This window comes from Malaclemys terrapin, chromosome 19 (genome assembly GCF_027887155.1).
Source record: "Malaclemys terrapin pileata isolate rMalTer1 chromosome 19, rMalTer1.hap1, whole genome shotgun sequence".
Lineage (NCBI taxonomy): Eukaryota > Metazoa > Chordata > Testudines > Emydidae > Malaclemys > Malaclemys terrapin.
This window is the reverse complement of record NC_071523.1, coordinates 16,502,277-16,522,743: the sequence shown is the minus strand read 5'-3', so window position 1 is coordinate 16,522,743 and position 20,467 is coordinate 16,502,277. Positions and strand designations below refer to the sequence as shown.

General features: G+C 47.0%; 1 protein-coding gene across 7 annotated transcripts in view; it reads right to left on the bottom strand.

Annotated features, from left to right (window-relative positions):
* MIB2 (MIB E3 ubiquitin protein ligase 2) overlaps window positions 1-20,121 on the bottom strand; it is a 107,999-nt gene extending 87,878 nt beyond the window's left edge. For 2 of the 7 annotated variants that reach the window (XM_054009382.1, XM_054009392.1), the window contains exon 1: window positions 20,025-20,121. The gene's annotated coding sequence lies outside the window, so the exon portion shown is untranslated. Of the gene's footprint in view, window positions 1-105; window positions 182-11,959; window positions 12,162-19,230; window positions 19,310-20,024 lie in introns of those variants that run through there. The other 5 variants (XM_054009384.1, XM_054009386.1, XM_054009383.1 and 2 more) reach the window with 5 other exon arrangements.
* Window positions 20,122-20,467: the final 346 nt, after the last annotated feature.

Here is a 20,467-nt window from a genome sequence, read left to right as displayed (position 1 = left end):
GTCATCAAGTTACCAAAACATGCGAAAGACTTAGCAACCCCACTCCTGCTGAAAGGAGGAAGTGCCGTGTCATGGATAGGACAAGAGAACGAAGCCAGGACTCACTTCTATTCTTGATTCTGCTTCAGAGAGAGTGACAGTCACACTTGGCCACTTCAACTTTGTGCCTCAGTTTCCCCACCTGAAACATAAAGTTAAGACAGACCTGCCTCACAAGTTTGTTTTGAGACTTAAAAGCACTAGACTTTACAAATATCAAATGCCTCTGACAGGACAGGGTAGGACCCCTTCTGACTCCCCCACACGTGATTTTCTCTTCTGGTGTAACTATTCTTAGCAACAACACAATTAAGATAAACAACCACCACCACTCGCTCATAGAGTGTGTTCACTCTGCAGCTGGGAGCATGCGTCCCAGTGCAGACAGACAGACATGCGCTAGCTCTCCTTGAGCTAGCACACTGCAAAATCGCCATGTTGCTGGGGGTACCCTGGACAGCAGCTTGGACTAGTCACCCAAGCATAAACCTGCCTGGACTCACTGAATACAGACTCCGGCAACTAGCCAAAGCCACCACCCATGCTACTCCCAGCTGCACGGCTATTTTTAGAACACAAGCACATGTCTGTCTACCACACTGGGATGCGAGCTCCCAGCTGCAGTACCCATGTATCGCTAGGAAGTGACAAAGCTGAGTTTTGCTCAGTAAAAATGAAACTTTTGGTCCAAAGCATCTAAAACTTCAACAATGCTTTAACCGGGAGCGGCTAATGACATTCTCACAGTAACGTCCTGTGTTGCTGCAGCGCCTGCTATTGGAGCACCTTGAGGAATGCATATGCAAGAAAGAAAATTGAACGTCAACATCCTCAGCATTGCCGCAAAGCGGGTAAAAATTATTATTCACGTTTATTACAGAAGTGTCTTGAGGCCCCCCAGTGGAACTGCACCCCCATTTTGCTAGGCCCCATACAAATATAGCAAGAGAGTCACCCGCACTACATAAACAGGGAAACTGAGGCACGCAGCAATTAGACAATTGGCTGAGCTCACAAAGCAAATCAGTGGCAGAACTGGGACGTAAACCCCGATCTTACCACCATCGGTCCTGTACCATAGGCTGTGCTCCCTCCCAGTTACACATTAGGAAGGTAGAAGGGTGGCAGTCACAGAATTCAAGAAAAAAAGAAGAACAGGAGTACTTGTGGCACCTTAGAGACTAACAAATTTATTAGAGCATAAGCTTTCGTGGACTACAGCCCACTTCTTCGGATGCACTTCGAAGAAGTGGGCTGTAGTCCACGAAAGCTTATGCTCTAATAAATTTGTTAGTCTCTAAGGTGCCACAAGTACTCCTGTTCTTCTTTTTGCGGATACAGACTAACACGGCTGTTACTCTGAAACAGAATTCAAGCCAATGCAGCTGTGATGCTTTCATTGATGAGGAGCAGAAAGCTTTGCAAGGATTTTGAGAATGAGGTGTGAATAATGGTCCTATTTAAAAAAAAAAAATAAAAATCAGTATTTGCAAGTAGCTGTAATCTCATTAACTGAATGCAGATATCCAAAGGGATCACTGGAATGGACCATGGTCCCTTTGGATCAAAGATAAGTGCTTAACAGGCAGAACAGAAAGGCGGTTACTCAAGCTGTGCATTTTGGAAGCAGATAAGCAAAGAGGATTTGTGCTTCACATTGGTCCTCAGCATCTCTCTGTTCATGCAACACTATCACATCAACACTACCCAAGCCTTGTGGTCAGAGAGACGCTGACAGAAAAAGACTGCAGGCCAATTAGCTCCCTCAAAACAAACGCCACTCGCTTTGTTCTTTCCTGTTCCTGCCGTAGCTCAGCCAAATTCACAAGTGGTTACTAATTTTCAGTACACAAACATGCAGGGCTGAGAGCCGGGAACACAGCATGTGGCTGCTCGACGTACAGGTCTGAGGCACAATTCTGCTCTCACATCCGTCAGCATAAATTCAGAGCAATTTAACTCCAGGGCCTCCAGTGGGGTTACCTCTTGATGCACACCAGTGCCAGTGATGGCTGAATCAAGCCCCACTCATCCTCTAGGTACTGCAGTAGAGTAGCAAGGTGCCAACCCACTAACAACTACTTACAGCAGGTTTATTTGCGAAGAGGAGGACAAAGGGCTCGTGCGGAGCCTGGTGGTGTCCCATTGACTTCCGTGGGATTCTGCACAGGAACAAGGACACACAAGAGTGGTTCCCAATCACTGGCACAGCGGCAAATACAGGCATCTCAGGCATTTAGGATCAGTTCCTTGAGTTTCCCTGCCACTCCCTCACCGATAAGGCTCTGATGGATCCCACACACCTTTAAATATATTTAACCTTCGCCAAAAACCCCTCAAAACAAAACCACCATTTTAAAAGCTACCTTCTGTTTGTTTGGGGGGCTCAGCACCTTTAAAAAAAATATCAGGCCCTTAAACGGATAATAGAATCATTATGTTGAAGTGACACCCATTGGCCTACTAGCTGGTTCTCTTGCTGTGGGTGCAAGCAGAAGGCGGAGATCTTTCCGACTGACAGCTATCTTCCACTGGTCACATCTGATTTCTTTAAGAGCTTTCTCTGCAGCTGTGTGGGTGGCCGCCAGATGTCATGCTGCTAAGAGCCTACGCTGACCCTTCAGTGTGCTACTCACTACTTTCTAGTTATCTACTTTGGACAGTTCACAGGGTTTATCCCTCTTCTGACAAGCAGGGTCTACCCCAGCCCTGCACCGTAGCACTAGCCTGGTCATGGGACTTTAAAAGAATGGCTCTGCATTTTCATACCAGTGCGTCACGGGAGCTTCAGAGCTGCCCATCTCTTCAAGCATGTCCAAACTGGGGCCAGAGTTTTCGTTAAACTAGAGCGGGTCTAGAACCTTTAGGTCACCAGCTTGATTCCAGCTCACAACCCAGAAAACACATGAAGCATCGTCAACCCTGCAGTATTTAAAACAACACCCACCCACCACACACCAACTAGTCGGGTGCCCCCAGAATTGACACTTTTGAAAAATAAATACACTTTGGGCTCTTTTCTGACCCTTTAGCGGACATTCAGGTCACATTTTCAAGCCTCTCTCCACAAACATGAGGGCTAAAACCTTCTGCATCTGAATCTTTCCCATGCTGTCAAACATTGCTATGGGCATGAACAAGGCTCGACCCCTTCCTGTCTACCATCAGCAGCTCTTCGCATCTCCTCTGTGTTGTTAAGTCTCATCGGCTTTTCCCTTTCTGAGTAGTACTCAATGGAGAGATGCTTTCGGTTGGCTCCTTTGGGCGTTCCTCCTGCTGCCTGATGACACACCTGCCATGGAAGATGATGTGGTTTCATTTTTAAACACAAATGCAGATATTTCCATTTTCTTTTCTGGACAACTTTACAGATAGGGAGTTGGTGAACTCTGATGAATCTCAGCATTTGTTATAAAGCCCTTCCATTGGATCCCTTGTACCTTCCTGAGGCCCTTGCTTCAGAAGGTGATGAGATGTCAAATGGTACTTTGGGGGGATTTCCAGCTTTCATATCCATATGGTAAAGGTGGAAATAACACTTGAGTTGAAGATTTGTAGTTTGGTCTTTAAGTTGTAGATTTTTGATGATCAAAGCTTGTGTAAGATGGTAAATGCAGCTGCTGCCTTGCCAATTTGTGACATTATTGAGGAGATAAAAAGCAGGGCACCTTTCCTCCAGGTTGGGGGTTGAACTATAGGGTAACCATGTAGCCTCAATAAGACAAGCTATAGAAACACAAGCTAGTCATTCCTGCAGATCACTGGGGGGGGTGAGGGGGAGGGAACAAAAAAACAACCCTAACTTACTTATAGAAGATGAACGCTAAGATTCTCACATAATTGCTTGGCAGCAGGAGCTGGTGCTTATGAAAAACCAAATATCACGAGATTCATGCTGAAATCATGAAACTGACAACACTGCAAGCATTCGCACTGCAACTGGCACTAATTAGTTCTCTTGTTGGCAGCTTCAGCAGAGATCTACTGACTGTACACGGTGTGGAGTCTGAAATCCTTTCCGATCCCCCAGAGGCTGTCCTTCCAGGGAATAAGTTTCAGAGTAACAGCCGTGTTAGTCTGTATCCGCAAAAAGAAGAACAGGAGTACTTGTGGCACCTTAGAGACTAACAAATTTATTAGAGCATAAGCTTTCGTGGACTACAGCCCACTTCTTCGGATGCATATAGAATGGAACATATATTGAGGAGATATATATACACACATACAGAGAGCATAAACAGGTGGGAGTTGTCTTACCAACTCTGAGAGGCCAATTAATTAAGAGAAAAAAAACCTTTTGAAGTGATAATCAAGCTAGCCGAGTACAGACAGTGTGATAAGAAGTGTGAGAATACTTACAAGGGGAGATAGAGTCAACGTTTGTTTTTTTTCTCTTAATTAATTGGCCTCTCAGAGTTGGTAAGACAACTCCCACCTGTTTATGCTCTCTGTATGTGTGTATATATATCTCCTCAATATATGTTCCATTCTATATGCATCCGAAGAAGTGGGCTGTAGTCCACGAAAGCTTATGCTCTAATAAATTTGTTAGTCTCTAAGGTGCCACAAGTACTCCTGTTCTTCTTCTTCCAGGGAATGGGGAGTTTCACGCCATCTTATATCTGTCCTGAGGATGTCCCCAAGGCTGACAAAATGGCACCTTTCCCCCAATGCTAAACCTCACAGAGACCATGAGAGCTGCACTCTGTGTGCCAAGTCCCTACATGGCACTTTTAAAATGAGGAAGGACAGAAGCTTTGGGAAGCCTCTAAAATAGATCCCCAAGCTCCAATAAAGGACTGAGCACGCATCCCCTCCTCAACGAGCATGGAAAGGAATTGGATTCCAATGCTGCTGTGGCACCCTCTTGTCAAAGATGCTGCTCCACAGCCCAGTTACATTTGGGTTGAGGTGAGACATGAAAAAAAATGCAGAGACAGAGGGAAGGAAATGATGCAACTTCGCCCCCTGAAGAAACATCTCTGTAGAGCAGGAAGGAGGGAAGCAGTGGGGTCTAGCAGACAGAGCGGGAAGCAGGAGACTGGGGTTCTCTTTCTGGTGAGTGGATGTGCGCAGTCCAGGGGGTGAGCCAGAGATGCACACTGTGCGACAGAGAGAGAAAGGCAGAGACACTGTTTTCCCTATTCTCATAAAGTTCTTTGTTCCATGTTAGAAGAAAATGTCTCTCCTGTCATTCTTTAGCACTGTCCTAGGACATTCCCCCGCAATCACCATGAAATCTCGAGCGGGTCATTTAGCTTCTCTCAGGCTAATCCTGCTCACACGAGCAGGTCTCTCTAGATCTCAGCTTCTCCATCTGTAAAATGGGGACAACACTCCCATAGCTCAGCTGTCCAGGGATCCTCTGGTGAAAGGTGCTAAAAGTTATCATCTGCCTCTGGCAAAGGCCTAAGTTATTTGCCCCAACCAGGCTGTTGAGCCGTTAACAAGTCTCAGCATTAACTTCTAGATTAAGCTCAGGTCACATGTTTACACACCAGTTTCCTTGCCTTCGGTAAGGACTTAGGCCCTGAGGCAGCAAAGAGCTAAGCACGTGCTTACGTCCCATTGACAATTCCTCAACTCCAAGGCCAGAAGGGCCCAATGTGATCATCTCATCAGACCTCCTGCGTCACAAGGCCATAGAACTTCCCCGAAATAATTCCCAAAGCAGATCTGTTTGAAAAACATCCAGCCTTGATGGAAATTGGTCGTCGATGGAAAAGCCACCATGACCCTTGGGAAGTTCTTCCAATGGTTAATAGGTCTGAACAGTCAAGATTTACTCTTCCTTTCCCATGGCGCCTAATGCTCCCACTCTACCCAACATGAACACATGTGTTCGCTCTAACAGGGAGTGCATGGTGGACGTGCACTAAGGATCCATACAGTGAATGGACTTGACATTCTAGGCTATCAGCATGATGAATGGGGCAGGAGCTCCCCTTGAAGGGCCATCTCCTCTGGCTTTTACCCACTTCCTGTATCCTCGAGCTGGCTCCCCATTTTGGGCTTACTGTCTGGTCTTCTCATCATCTCCAAAGCTTTACACCAGGGGTCGGCAACCTTTCAGAAGTGGTGTGCCGAGTCTTCATTTATCACTCTGATTTAAAGTTTCACGTGCCAGTAATAGATTTTAATGTTTTTAGAAGGTCTCTTTCTGTAAGTATAATATATAACTAAACTATTGTTGTATGTAAAGTAAATAAGGTTTTTAAAATGTTTAAGAGGCTTCATTTAAAATTAAATTAAAATGCAGAGCCCCCCAGACTGGTGGCCAGGACCTGGCAGTGAGAGTGCCACTGAAAATCAGCTCGTGTGCTGCCTTTGGCACACATGCCAGAGGTTGCCTACCCCTGCTCTACACCATCCCTCTTGACTCATCTCTGCCCTTCTCCCCACCCCAGGCTTTCTGCTTTTCACCCAAACTTCTGCTCTTAAGATTTCACACTTACTCCCATTGAAAAGTGGCCAGAACTCCCATGGACTTAAATGGGTCCAGGATTGGAGCCTTTATCATCTCCCCCACTCCTGACCTCACACCCCCACTTGCTTTCAAAGTCAAAACCAACCTCCCTCCCTCTCCTGCCACATCTTCAGGGAACAAATGTTTTCACACTGCTCCATCCCAGTCTTTGGGGGCTTAGTGTTGCCTGTGGTAAAACCACTTTGCACATCTACAGTGCCAAAAAATAATAATTATACCTACACGTAACAGAATCATTCATTGTGATTTAAATGTGTTTACTGTGGGTGGGAGGGGGAGCCTGTGATTAACATGCCAATCGTTTGCCACACAATAATTAGCAAATTACACTCAGAATTATCTAAAAATCCTCAAGCACACAACTGATTTTGCAAGGACTTCTCTCGCACTCTCTCATATCCAAATGCAGGCCTGGCACAGTCTCCGGACGCACTGTCTATTTTACACAGGGGACACAAGAGGCACCCATGAAAAATACGAACTGGCATCTGAACGAGAACCATTTATGGGCAAAAGCTGGTGTTATAGTCATGACTATATTTGGGATTCAGCAGCGAGAATCTGCAAGAGTCCAAACCTCATCCATGAATCAAATCCACATGTGTTGCACTTCACTAAACTAAACCCAGGTGGAGATACACCACTCGACTGAATACAATTTCTCCACAGCCTTGGTTTGGACTAGACCAAATCTACTGAGCTTCAGGATATACTGCAAACCCTATTTATTTGTTCAGGGGGAAGGGCAGGGCAGGAAGAGACTTGGGGTGCGTGAAAGGTGGTGACACTATATTCCAGGGTAGATAAAAATCAATTATTTGAAAATAAAAATTAAAAAAAAAAAAAAAGATTTTTCTTTTATTTAAATTGGATTTTTTTTTATAAGATTTTTCCTCAGAAAGCATTTTATCTAAAGATAGTTTTAATTAAGATACATTATAGCTTAAAGATATCTCATCATGGAACAGGGATTATAAATTCTAATTCTATAGTATGAGAATACATTCACGTAATGTTTAAGAAAAGTTTTGTAAATGAGTTCCAATAGTTCATAGATTAGGGACCCAATCTAATGGGCTTCCAGGGGCTTCTGTTAGATTATTTAGGTTAATCTTTCTCTCTACCCAAGATACCATCAGAGATGTTTAGTTTTGCAGTTCTCAAACTGTGGATATATGTCTCCAGAGATAACATCGTTGTTAACAGCAAAAATGGTGTGTTTTTGTTTTGTTTTTTAAATATTTAATTTAACTATTTTAGTTAAAAAAACAAACAAACTTGATTTTAAAAAACTTGAACATTAAACTCAAAAATTCATATGCTTGTTTTGTTAAAATATTATGTTTGCTGTTGAAGAAAAAAAATCCAGAATACATAACGTTGTTTTAGTTAAATAAAACAATTTAAATGTTTGTCTGGTGACGTTCTTCTCCTATTACAGCATGGCAAGAAAATCTTCCAAATACTAATGATTAGCCTGTTGAATTGGAGATACTTCACCTCCCAGTAACTTCATAAATATCTGCTTCAATTATCTTTGGTAAATGAAATAACCAATCATTCATTTTCTGATATAGCTGTAAAACTCATCTGAAAAGTTTTCAAAATCAAATCACTTTAAAAATGTATAGCGTGTACCTTCTAAAAATGAAACCTACATCTCTGAGTTGTGAAGAATATGTATTAAAGGTTTTAACAACCAACAAGAATGCACTTTTATGTAGAAATCCATGATTAAATCGAGTTTTCCTGACTAGTGATTTAAATCAAATCCACCCTGCTATATTTTTTGCTTCAATATGGGGTGAGATCTGCTGCTGATCTGCTGTTTTTTGAATGAATTGTATTTTTAAATCATCAAAGTGCCTCATGCCCAAGGTAGGCGCTTTAATAGCTACATAAAAATCAAAGCAGTTACCATGCAAAGTGCTCACACAATGGGCCTGCAGAGGAGGTCGGCTCATCGCAAACACCGCTAACCGAGAAGTGAAAGGTTCCATCTCTCATTGCCAAGCCATCAACCCCCACACCACCTACCTCCGGTCTGAAGCAGACCATTCGTTTATGCTTTGTACCTCATCAATGACAGGGATGTTTTTCCTACATCATTAGAATTTCTGTTTGGCTTAAATTTTGCAAATTGGCATCCACAAGAAAACTGCAGACGCTCAAGCCTGGCACAGAACAAACGAGAGAGAGAGAGAGAGGGGATGATGTTTCTGTAGGTTAAATAGCAGAGTCAGCTTGGAACAAAGCCAAGTCTCAAATGACAGACTAGACCCAGTAGCAAGCTTTTAAAAATGCTACAGCTGCCTCCCTTAAAAAAGAACAAGGACAGACCTTTTCCATGTCACTTGTAAGCACTTTGGCTTGTTCGCATGCCCTATACCTTGTCTGCTCTTAGACCACATTTAACTATAAGTAACAAAGAGGGCATTATTAATATGCCTTTGCTCAAAGATCAGTGTCTCCTCGTTTCATTATGCATAATTGTTTTGTATAGAGCAGCAACATCCTGAAATACTGGAATGTTCAGAGAGAAGAGGCTAAAATTAACTCAGCCAGTGCTGTGTGTAAAGGCAGCACATGCTGAATGCATCTCACTGTTGTGATCAACACCTGTCCTTGACAAATGCCATCCCATTGATCCTTTCTGTCTAAATTGAATTTCACATCCTTCTTTCGCTGGCTTTATTCTAGTCCAAAGCAGCTACGCAGGGAAGGAGACCTTGCCTGACCCTTCAAATGTATGGAGGAGGAGCTGCAGTGACGAGATAATGACTTAACATCCCTCCCTTCACCTTGATAAAGACATTGCTCTAGCATTATCTAAGTGCTATCAGATTTGCTACTATTCAGTAACCTTACCAAGTAAGCCCCTCTCAGAAATTTGACCCCTGCTTTGACATTTCCCCCCAAACCAGCAAATAGTCTCTGAGAAAGTCCCAAATGTGGGAGAAGTTTGCAAAGTTAAGACACCAACTTTAAAAAGTTGGCATGTGTGTGTTATGGTAGCACCTAGAAGTTCCAACTGAGTTCAGAGCCCATTGTGCCAGGTGCTGTACAAACACAAAGTAAGAGACAGTCCGTGTCCCAAAGGAACTTTAATCTTATCAGACAAAAGTGTACTTCTACACTGCAATCAGGGTGTGTGATTGCAACACATGTAGCGGAGCTGGCTTTAATTTAGCTAGCTTGTGGACTGATAGCAGTGAAGCTGTGAGAGCAAACCACAGCTTCACTGCCAGCGGTCCACAAGATAGCTAGATTAAAGCTAACTCAGGTATGTCCACACATGCTGCAATTATACACACATACACGCAGAGACTGCAGCATAGAAATACCCAAAGAGTGAGAAAAAGGAAGCTTTTTTTTTTTTAAAATCTCCATTTTACAGATGGGAACTAAGACACAAGGAAGATCAAGTAACTGCCCTAAGGAGTTGGTGGCTGTGCCGGGAATTGAACCAGGACTCCCAAGTCACAGTCCAGTGCCTTCAATGCCAGGGCATCCTACCATCTGATTTCTGAGCCAAGATAATGAAGAGGGAGAGAATGAACTCAAGTGAACAGAAAGAAGAGTGCAGTGGTGAATGATGATACATCAGAAACAGCTGGTGTACAACTTGCTCCACCAAAACCAGCCACTCTGTGCTGAATGGAATCTCTCATTTCAGTGACAAGGGATTCAGGGCTCTCCTCATAATACACACAAGAGCCATCCAGACCCATCTTCTAACCTCCCTGCATCCCTAGAATAGCTGGTTGTAGAGGTGTTAAGCAAGCACCCCTTTCAGCAGGTGTTAAGCGAACACGTTTTATCCTTTTACTGCTATGAAGCGCTGTGTAAACAGATAAAGAAGAAGATGCACCAGAACTGGAACCTCAGATACCAACCCCTGCAAATTTCAGGGTTGTCACATTTGAATCTCTAGGTCTGAACCACCTCCCCTTCACGGCTGTGCTTAGAGATCAGATCCAAAAGCCAGAAGTTCTGTTTCCCAGAGTGGAGGTGGCTAAAATCTCAAGTGCAATTAGTTGCTCCCTGGAGATGTTTTCCCCCCATTTTGGAGGTGAAGTCACATGAAGACAGCTTGTGACATTTCAGGGCTCTGATTTCACAGCTCTGATTCAGCCTCAAACCCGAGCCTTCCCCTAATCGGATCCTAGCTGCAGCCGGCTGAGGATTGGCGGGGGAGGGGCGTGTTTCCAGAGTGAGATTCCACCAGCTCACTCCAGACCAGTTTGATGGACAAGCTCTACAGCCTCTGAAAATGAACCTTTATCATGGAAATGTTGCCAAAGCATTAAGGGGAGCAGCAGGCACCATGATGTTACATTGTCTGTCTGAAGCAAAGAGGGAGCACAGTACTTTTACAAGTCAGCTCAATACTGAACTGATTAAAAAAAAAGGTTACATAATAGTTCATCACGTCAAACCTCTATTTACTCCAGCGAACGCTCATGCTGACCTCAAGTTACCACTAGACCCATCAAGAAACTCCCTCTCTTTTACCCAGGTCAACCAAAAATAAGCAGCTCTGGTTTCTCATTATAGAAACACCCTTCCCTGCCCCGATTAGAGGCTAACGCAGCCCCAGTCAACGTCTGCTTGAAATTGAGGTTTACAAGACATCGACAGCCTAATCCTGTAGAACAATTAATCCTCCCTACTGGCTTCTGCAGGATACAGGAACCTTCTGGCTGCAAACTGGTGGAGGTCAGTATTCAGCTGCTCTCTGAAGAATTAAGAAGTATTAGAAGCAAAAGTCCAGGTGGGGCATTTGATGGACCTCCCCTCTATTACACCTCCCCTTTCCCCCAAGACAATTACTCATAAGCATTGTGAATTTCCTTCTGGCCTTTGGTGGACCGTCTTCCCTCCAAGCACAAGGAAACCATATGGTCTGTTCCAGCAATTTGTTTTAATCATAGAACTGGAAGGGATCTCAAGAGGTCATCGAATCTAGTCCCCTGCACTCGTGGCAGGACTAATTATCTAGATTTAATACATCTAATAATTCGCATGTTGCAGCCTAGAACCTTAAAAGGCTCCGTCACTGAAGCTGATCAAACCTAGCTCTGTCAGTACAAGACTTCAGAGCCTGGTCTCTATCAGATTGCAGTGCAACAAAAAACATCAAGTCTCCAGGACCGGTTGCTTTAGAGGCAACTCATTATCTGGCAGGATCTGAAATGATTAGGATGATTTCTCATTTGGTATACAGTGATCTCATGCTGGGAAGATGACGTCTTTATGCCATGTGGGAGAAGCTAAACAACACCTGACAGTTTACCAGGAGAGTGGAAGGGAACAGATTAAGCACTAAGAGACCCATGACCGGATTCTTCATTATGCTGCCCTTTGCATAGCAATTTACCCTGGTACAAAGTGGGTGCAGAATGCTACCAAATCTGAACAATTGTCAGGTACCTGTTTTTTATCAGTGTGAATGGCCGGGGGATGTATAAGGGAGACTCCAAGTTTTCTGCAGATATTTGACACGCAGGTACTCTGTAGGGGCTGGATTGTGCAGACAGCAGGCTGTTGGTGTCTTAGTTTCAGGGTTCTTTTAATTATCCAGTAGTGTACCCACAGCATTGGATAGCAGGTCTTTTCATGTCTATATGGCATGCTAAAAACAAAGTAAATACACAAAATATTCCAGCTTCAAAAAGAAGCCATGAATATGACCTGGAAGACACTAAACCATACAGAGACGAGCAGAGGATTCCAACATCTAAAGGTATGTCCTTGCTGAACAGTTAACTCAAGCTCTCACCTGGGTGTTGCCCCTAACTCACCCCCCCACACACAAGTGGTGCTTTCGCTCCAGGCTCGCTGGCCCGGTGGGCGTTATAGGGGCTAAAGCCCAAGTGCTGCTTCCACTTGGGCTAGCAACCAGCCCACTTTGCAGTGAGGATGCAGGCTTACTATATATAACTACTCAAATGCTGATAGCCCTCCAATGCCTTCCTGCAATTCCTGCAGCGTGCCAAGGACAACCAAGTTCTCCCACAATTCATTGGGAAATAATCACAGTGCCTCCACTTCCTGCGGAACAAAGAACTCTGGGATGTGCCCCCACAAGTCCTAGCAACACAGAGTGGCAAGCGCAGTACCAGTGAGGACACAGTAACTCGAGCATGGATTTTCAGCGCGGCTGCTCAGACCTGGGTGCAGATCCCCTGGGTTAACTCTGCACCCAGAAGACATACCCTAACAGAGCCATGATAGGAATAATGGACAGTAATAGCAGCACCTTGGGCTAGCAGCGCTACTGCTCTTGGATGTCAAAATGAGAAGCTGATCCCATAGGGTCCGTGGCACAGAGCAAGGCAGGAGTAAGATTTCAGATGAGCCTTCGTTGCCTGCCCCGCCAGGTTCCAGATTCCCCTTCAAGCAGGCTGAAGGGTCAGCATTGAATTTCTGTCAATTTTCAACATGGGCCTTGCCATTTCTCTGCTGTGAGAGCAAATCAAGACATTTAAGTCTAATGTGTCCTGACGTGCCTGCGGCCAGAGAGGCACCAGCTGCTCGAGAGCAGAATGAATTGAGTAGCTAGCTGTTGCTTTCTCTTTTGACATTCAAAATAGGTTTTAGGGATCAGGTTTGTTAGCATCAGCTGATTTCCTAGCTACCCAGCATACTTCAAACTAATACTTACTGTCTTCCCTCCAATGATCTACGGGCTTTAAGAAGAGTGGGACAGCAGTTGGCGTATAGGGAGACAGAGAAGTGAACAACTTGCCCAAGATTCCACAGCGAACTGGTGGCAGAACTAGGAATGGTTCCTGATTCTGTAGCCTGGCCGCCAGACCATGCCTGCCATAACCTGTAACCCATCTCTCCATCTTCATGCACAACTCCTGAGGACACAGACGGTTCCATGGGTGAACTGAGGGGAAGATGTAACCTGTTGTCCAAACCCCATTTCAGCATTCAGTGGGCACGTGGAAAGCCCCACTGATGCTGGGGCAGAGTAGAACAGACACCTAAAGTGGGTCCAAACAGCGGGTTAACCCAAAAGTTTGATTTTGCCATCAGGCTGGCATTCCAGTATATGTAACCCTTCCAAACCCTCTCTTTGCTACCACTTACAAGAAGATGCTGCATGCCTGAAATCCTGTGGGTAGCTGGGCCTGATTCTGAGAGGTGCTGAGCGCCTACAGCTCCCAGACTGGGGACTGGAGCCTCAAAACCCCTCTGCCCCACAGGGAAGTGAGGGCATTTTCTCTCCCCCCACCCCACCCTACCATTTTTTTTTCTTAAAACAAAAACAAAAAAACAAAAAAGGAACTCCGTGTTATTCAATGGCACGTAGTCTGCAGAGCAAGAATTTTAAGGTGTCAGGACTGTATCCAAAGTGCTTATTGCTAACCGAGCAGCTGGGATTTTAAGACTCTTCCAAGTCCCTTGTTTGCACAATAGCAGTAATCTGCTTTGGAGATGCATAAATGTCTCTCACTCGCCCAGATCTTATCCTCCCCACGCTTAATAAAGACTCAACTCTCCTCGCTTATCAGATGCACAAGACTCTCTGCTTGATGAGATTTCTCCCTCCTCCCGTCTGGGTGCTATAGTTCCACAAAGAGCCTAAAGCAACAAGACAGAGAAAAATAGAGGGTTTTTACAGTATTTAGCAGCGGCCATAACAGGAAAGGCATTAGAAGTCCAAAATAAAAGAGACAGGCTAGCAGAGGATGGGCAGGCAGGGTGGCTTCTCTTGAACATCCAGGCAAGGTCGACAGGTTAGAGACCTGGTTCTCTCCCTCCCCCATAAGTGTTGGGCACCTAATAGCCATAGTGATGTCTGGGAACGAGGCCAGGCTATCTACCTGGCATGTTTGTTTGCAAGGCCTGCCCACCTGGCAAATGAGTCTACTTGTTTAACCCCTGCTGGAGCTGGATAAGCCTGTGCAGGAGAAACAGGGTAATGAGGTTTTCCATCTTGGGGAGGATGCTGTTGGCCAAGAAAGGTTCCTCGCCTGAATCCTGAAGGGACAGCACAACCCGCCAAGAACCTAGGAAAACAGAGGCGTGGAAAGATGTTCTTCGTTGCTAATAGCAACCTCCATTCATCTGACCTCTTTAGAAGAGTATGGCAATTGGTGCTTTCCTGAGGTAGAAGAGAATCAACAGGAGCAGATGATGAGATTCTGTCTGATCGCATCTTGACTGCGACAGGGAGCAAGGAGAAGAAATAAAACTGGAATCAACCAAGTCCTCCAGGTCTTTCAATCAGAGCTTACAAAAGGACTGAGGCAAGTCACACAGCAGGCTCCTTCCCCACCCTATGTTAGGACACCAGTCTAGCTCCCCGATAAGCACCCCTGGTGAGCTACAAATCAGAAGGCATATGGGGTGGGGGGCGGGAATTCCGCTCACCGAACCTTGCATTCCACGCCATCAACCCCCGAAAACAAAATCTCAAACAAAAAAGCATGATCAGAGCTGTCACAAGTTGCACGGCTCTGTTCAGCACGACCCTGAAGTCTACAAGGCCTGGGGAATAGTCACATCTGAGAAGAGGAGAAAAACAAAATAGATGAAATAGGAACAGGCAGGCAAGGGCAACATGACCCAGTAGTTGCGGACGTATCAAGTTGGAGAATGTCTTTAAATAACCACCACAGCAAGTCACTTCAACCGCACCGTGGGCAAGCGTGGCTAGTTCCTGCATGCAACGAACGGAGATCAGAGAGGAAAGGAAAATGGCGCATTTCAATAACCATCAGAAGAGCGCTGCCATCACAGAACAGGCTACGGTGGTCAGTTACTCCCAGAATCACTGATCGAGATGGTTCAGGTTCCCATGAATATAGCCCTCTCCAAAACAAAGTGAACGGAGATGGTTGCAGCCGCTACGACTGCATACACGCCACTCCCGCAGACTCTGAAACTTCTGGGGCATCAGCTGAAGCTCAGACAGAGACATGACATTGCCAATACTACCTCTGCTGCTGCTGCTGCCATATGTGGAGTGTCAGCATGGAACACTCAGTGAACATCACAGCTCCCGGGGAATTAGTAGTGAATGCTGATCTGAAAAAAGCCACTGTGCTACCAAGCGCCACAAAAGGTCACAAACTTAACTGAGCATAAAAAGCCATTGCAGACTGAACAAGGACAGTAGGACATAGCAGGGGGTTAGACTAGATGACCCTTGCAGTCCCTTTTAACCCTATGCTTTTATGATTATATGCTGTGGGCTCTACATGTGGGAGAAGTGGGTACCATATCTTGGAGGTACAAAGAACCCAATGCTCCCTGTACAGCCTATGCAAATAAGCTATAGAAACCCACCAGGTTATAGAAAATTCTCCAAAGTTTGATTCCCCCCCCATCCCCTCAAAAATCACGTGAAAACACAAACACTGACTGCCCCAAATCAAATGTAAACAGCTCTACAAAGTATTCCCCAGACCATGAGTCTGAGGTGGATGCACTGGGGAGGAGGTGCAGAAAGGGAAACGTATTGGGGCTCTGCATAAAAACGGAAACAAAATTATTACCCCAAGAAACAAAGGTGATGACAACCAGGAAAGTTATTACCTATTTGTATTGCAGCAGCACCTACAGGCCCCTAACTGAGATCAGGGCTCCAAATACATAAGACAGTCCCTGCTACAACAGAAATAGACAAGCCAGAAAGAGTAGGATGACAAAGAGCAGTGACATGACTCACCCAAGGTAACACAGCAGGTCAGCAGCAGAGCTTAGAATAGAATCAGGTCACATGACCCCCAGCCCCTGTCCTATCCACAAGACCATGCTGCCTCAAGAAAGAGAGCTTTGGCGGTGAAGGGACATGAATCCTCAACCTCACGATTCAAAGTAACTGCCACAGAAACACAAGGACATTAGTGATGTAGAGCAGAAGGCAACGGACTGGAACAAGGGGACAGCGATTCTGCTAGCTCATTGTCAAGGTTACTCAAACATGCTCTTTTTGACTCCAATCAACATGTGATGTGTGGAAGCACTCCAACCATAACAATGCAGAATATTTACAGTAAAAAAAAAGCCTCAGTAAAATCAGGGATTCTCCTCCCAATTACTTATTCGCCCACCAACAACCTGAAACCACAGACAAGTGATTTAGCTACCACAGTAATTGGTTGCTTGGTATCTGGGGGTGAGGATTATTATACTGATTAAACCTTCTTCCCTCATGCTTTCTTCATTGTCCTTCATGAGAGTTTCAGAGTAGCAGCCGTGTTAGTCTGTATCCGTAACAAGAACAGGAGTACTCGTGGCACCTTAGAGACTAACAAATTTATTTGAGCATAAGCTTTCGTGGGCTACAGCCCACTTCATCGGATGCCTAGAATGGAACATATAGTGAGGAGATATATATGTATGTTCCATTCTAGGCATCCGATGAAGTGGGCTGTAGCCCACGAAAGCTTATGCTCAAATAAATTTGTTAGTCTCTAAGGTGCCACAAGTCCTCCTGTTCTTCATCAGAGAAGGTGTTATCTAATTACCAGCTCTTCGGTCTTCTAAGTAACAAAGGTGCCCAATCTGAGTCAAGTAAATCCCTTCTCTAGGGATGGAGAGGCACAGACGACCTGGTGATAGCTCTTAGCCGGAAGGGGGAGCGTTGAGTTGCTGGGGGGTCAAATCCAGCTCAGCTCCACTCAAGTCACTGGAATTGAATCTGCTTGTATCAAGACTGAGCTTGGCCTTAGAATCATATACATTCAAGATAGGAAGCATCCATTGCTTCAGCTATTCTGTCCCTTGCTGGGCAGGTCCTATGTGCCCACAGTGCATTTTGGCTTTGTCTGGCCTAAAGCATCTCCAGGGAGAATGCTACCAGCACTCCGCTGTGTCAGGCACCCAGTGACATTCACAGCAGGGTAAGTGCCAGTGGGCTACTCTTATTAGGCCAAATGCAGACCTGGTGCTGGGCCTTTGATGGAGTTGCAGCTGCTCACTCCAGGTCTGAATTTGGCCCTCTCCCTACCACCACCGACAGGCTATATTCCCCCCATCCTGTCCCAGTTCTGGACAGTGTCTAAGTACTGTACAAACATAAGAGCCCTGGTGCGCCAGACATAGAAAGCAGCATGTGTTTCACTTGTGAGCCATTTCCAGGACGGAGCAGCAGGTGCTTTACGGAGTGAGGAATCTATTGGGAAGCTCTTAAAGTTTTTCAGAGCACTCGCCCATCTGCAATATACATTTAATTAACAGTGAAGTACATAAATTCACTCCCTGGGGGACAACTGAAAGCCACCCACCAAGAATAAGACCAGAGAGAAGAGAAACAAAAACCAAACAGCACCTGACTCTAGCAGCCCTGGACTCTGGGGAAACGGCCACGGGGAGCCAATGCCACAGATGGGAGCTCATCCGTTGGGCAAGACCTGCCAAGGAGTCATTCCACGCCAGGGAAAGGGAGTGAAATTTACACCCCTTGCCCTGGCTGTATTCATACCCTCTCTCCTTCAGCCTACGGAACTGGGACTGAGAGGTAGTGAGATTGGACTGGGTGCAACCCCTAGTCAATCATTTGGGGATCACAACATTAACCACAAACCTTGATTTGTTTCTTCCCCTTCTGGCTGAGGTGTCTCTGAGTGGGAATATCCTGGGCTGGTCTACAGACCCAGCAAAGGGCCTCAGAAGAAGCTCAGATACACATTCCCACCTAGCTTCTAGCCAGTCATTCATTTCTTACGCAGATTGTGTGTAGTACAACCAGGAGGATTACGATCAGCAGATTAATATGCTGTACAAGTCCATTCATTCCCCCTGAAGTCACTGAAACAAATCCAAGGAGCAACCTCATGAGCCCTGGGAACACCATGAGTGCCACTAGGGGACCAACGGGACTCAGCCCCTTCCCACAACACTGAGCAGCAGCAAGACACCAAGCATTTTGCTGGTCCTAATTCTGCTCTTGCGCTGAGTCAGGCAGCGGTTCCATTCCAACGGAATTGCTCTGGATCTACATCAGTGCAAGATCAGAACCGGTCCCACCACCACTGAAGTGGGACTGTGCTCTGTGTACTGTACCCATCCGAACTCCTCTAGGCATCTTGCTACACCTCGTCCCACCATCTAACCCTGCCCGTCAGTCAACGATAACCAGCATCAAGCCGTTCTAGTTCCTGGGGATCAGCTTTCAGGTCTCCCCTGCTGTTATCATAGGGTGACTGCTTTAACAGCCTCTCCTCTTCCCCTGACTTCTAAAGTTTCTTCATTGGCTCTGGCCAGGACCAGACCCAGCAAGCTTTGATAAGCTCAGAGCACACTTGATGGCCCACCCTGGGCTATCTCCCACAAGCACATGGCTCGGAATTAACACCATGTACCCCAGGGCCGGCTTTAGGCCAATTCCACCAATTCCCCCGAATCGGGCCCCACACCCAGTGGCAGGGATGCCCAGAGTGGGGGGCAAGTTCCAGAGAATCCCTTCCCTGGCTAGAGGCACCTTTTTAATTTTTACTCACCCGGCGGTGCTCTAGGTCTTTGGCGGCGGGTTCTTCACTCGCTCTGGGTCTTTGGCAGCACTGAAGGACCCGCCGCCAAAGACTAGGAGTGCGGCCCGGTGAGTATAAGCCCCATGTGTTTTTTTTATGTGGTTTTTTTTTTTTTAGTCATCCCTGCTGGGGCCCCATCGAAACTGTTCGAATCAGGCCCCGCACTTGCTAAAGCCGGCCCTGATGTACCCGGTCGTGCCCAGAAGATACCTTGCCAGCAGGGGTTCTACAGGAACCAGCCCAGCGGATGCAGAGAACGCACACAGGAGTCAGGATCTTTGGGGCAGAACAAGCAAGCTGGGATTTCAAGGACAGCCGAAGATTACCCGTACTCCCACCCCACAAACTCTTTTAACAGCCAGACTCTCCCCCCAGCTCCCTCCCCGAAGGGGAAGTCTGAAAAGTCAACCACGCAATTATTCCTTCTCCCCCAGATTGCACCTGTCCTTAACCCAACCCACACGTTTCCACGGGGCCCCTCAGCCAGCGTGAGGCAATGGCACCATCTGTGGAAACACTGACACAGACCCCCAGCCCCACACGCAACAGAGAGGCAGGAGCAGAACACAGCTCTGCTGCCCTGATGGAGGAAGGGACCAGGACCGAATAAAGAGCCAGCAAGGGAGACGCTACCATGAACGAGCTGCCCCCACCCCACCTTCCCATCCCCTCCTCCTCCTCCGCCCCTCCGGCCTTCCCCCCCCTTCCCATTCCCTCCTCCTCCTCCCCCCCGCTTTCCCATCCCCTCCTCCTCCTCCTCCTCCTCCTGCCCCCCCCCCGGGCCTTCCCACCCCCATCCTCTCCCGCCCCCCCCCCGGGCCTTCCCACCCCCTCCTTCCGCCCCCCCCGGGCCTTCCCACCCCCTCCTCCTGCCCCCCCAGCCTTCCCACCCCATCCTCTCCCGCCCCCCCCCCGGCCTTCCCATCCCCTCCCCTCCTGCTCCCCGCCTTCCCACCCCCTCCTGCTGCCCCTTGCGGGAGCTCTGCCAGCCCCCACCCGCTGACCTGGCCAAACTTGTTACAAAGTTTCTGCGGCGAGGAAGCGCCTTGCGCAGAGAACCGCTGGAGCAGCCCCGCCGCCGCCGCGTCTCCTCCCCGCCGAGGCGCTAGTCCCTTTGGCAGGGCTTTCAGTTTCTACTGACTGGCAGCCTGGGGCACAAAGGATTGTGGGAGTCGTAGTTCTCTCCCCTCCCCCTTGCACGGGGCCTGCAGCCAGGCCGGGACTACAGCGCCCAAGCGGCCTTCTGCCCCGAGGCTTGGCCGGGGTGCGGGGGGCTGCTGGCTTGCGTCCAGCCCCGCCCCTCCAGCTGCCGCTTGATTGGGGGCAAAGGAGGCAAAGCGCCACCTCCTGACTCTTCCCCAGGGAAATACGGGCAATGCTCAGAGGCGGGCACCCAGAGCTGGAGTTTCCTGAACTTCGGGGCTACTAGAGTGCGGGGTTTTGATTC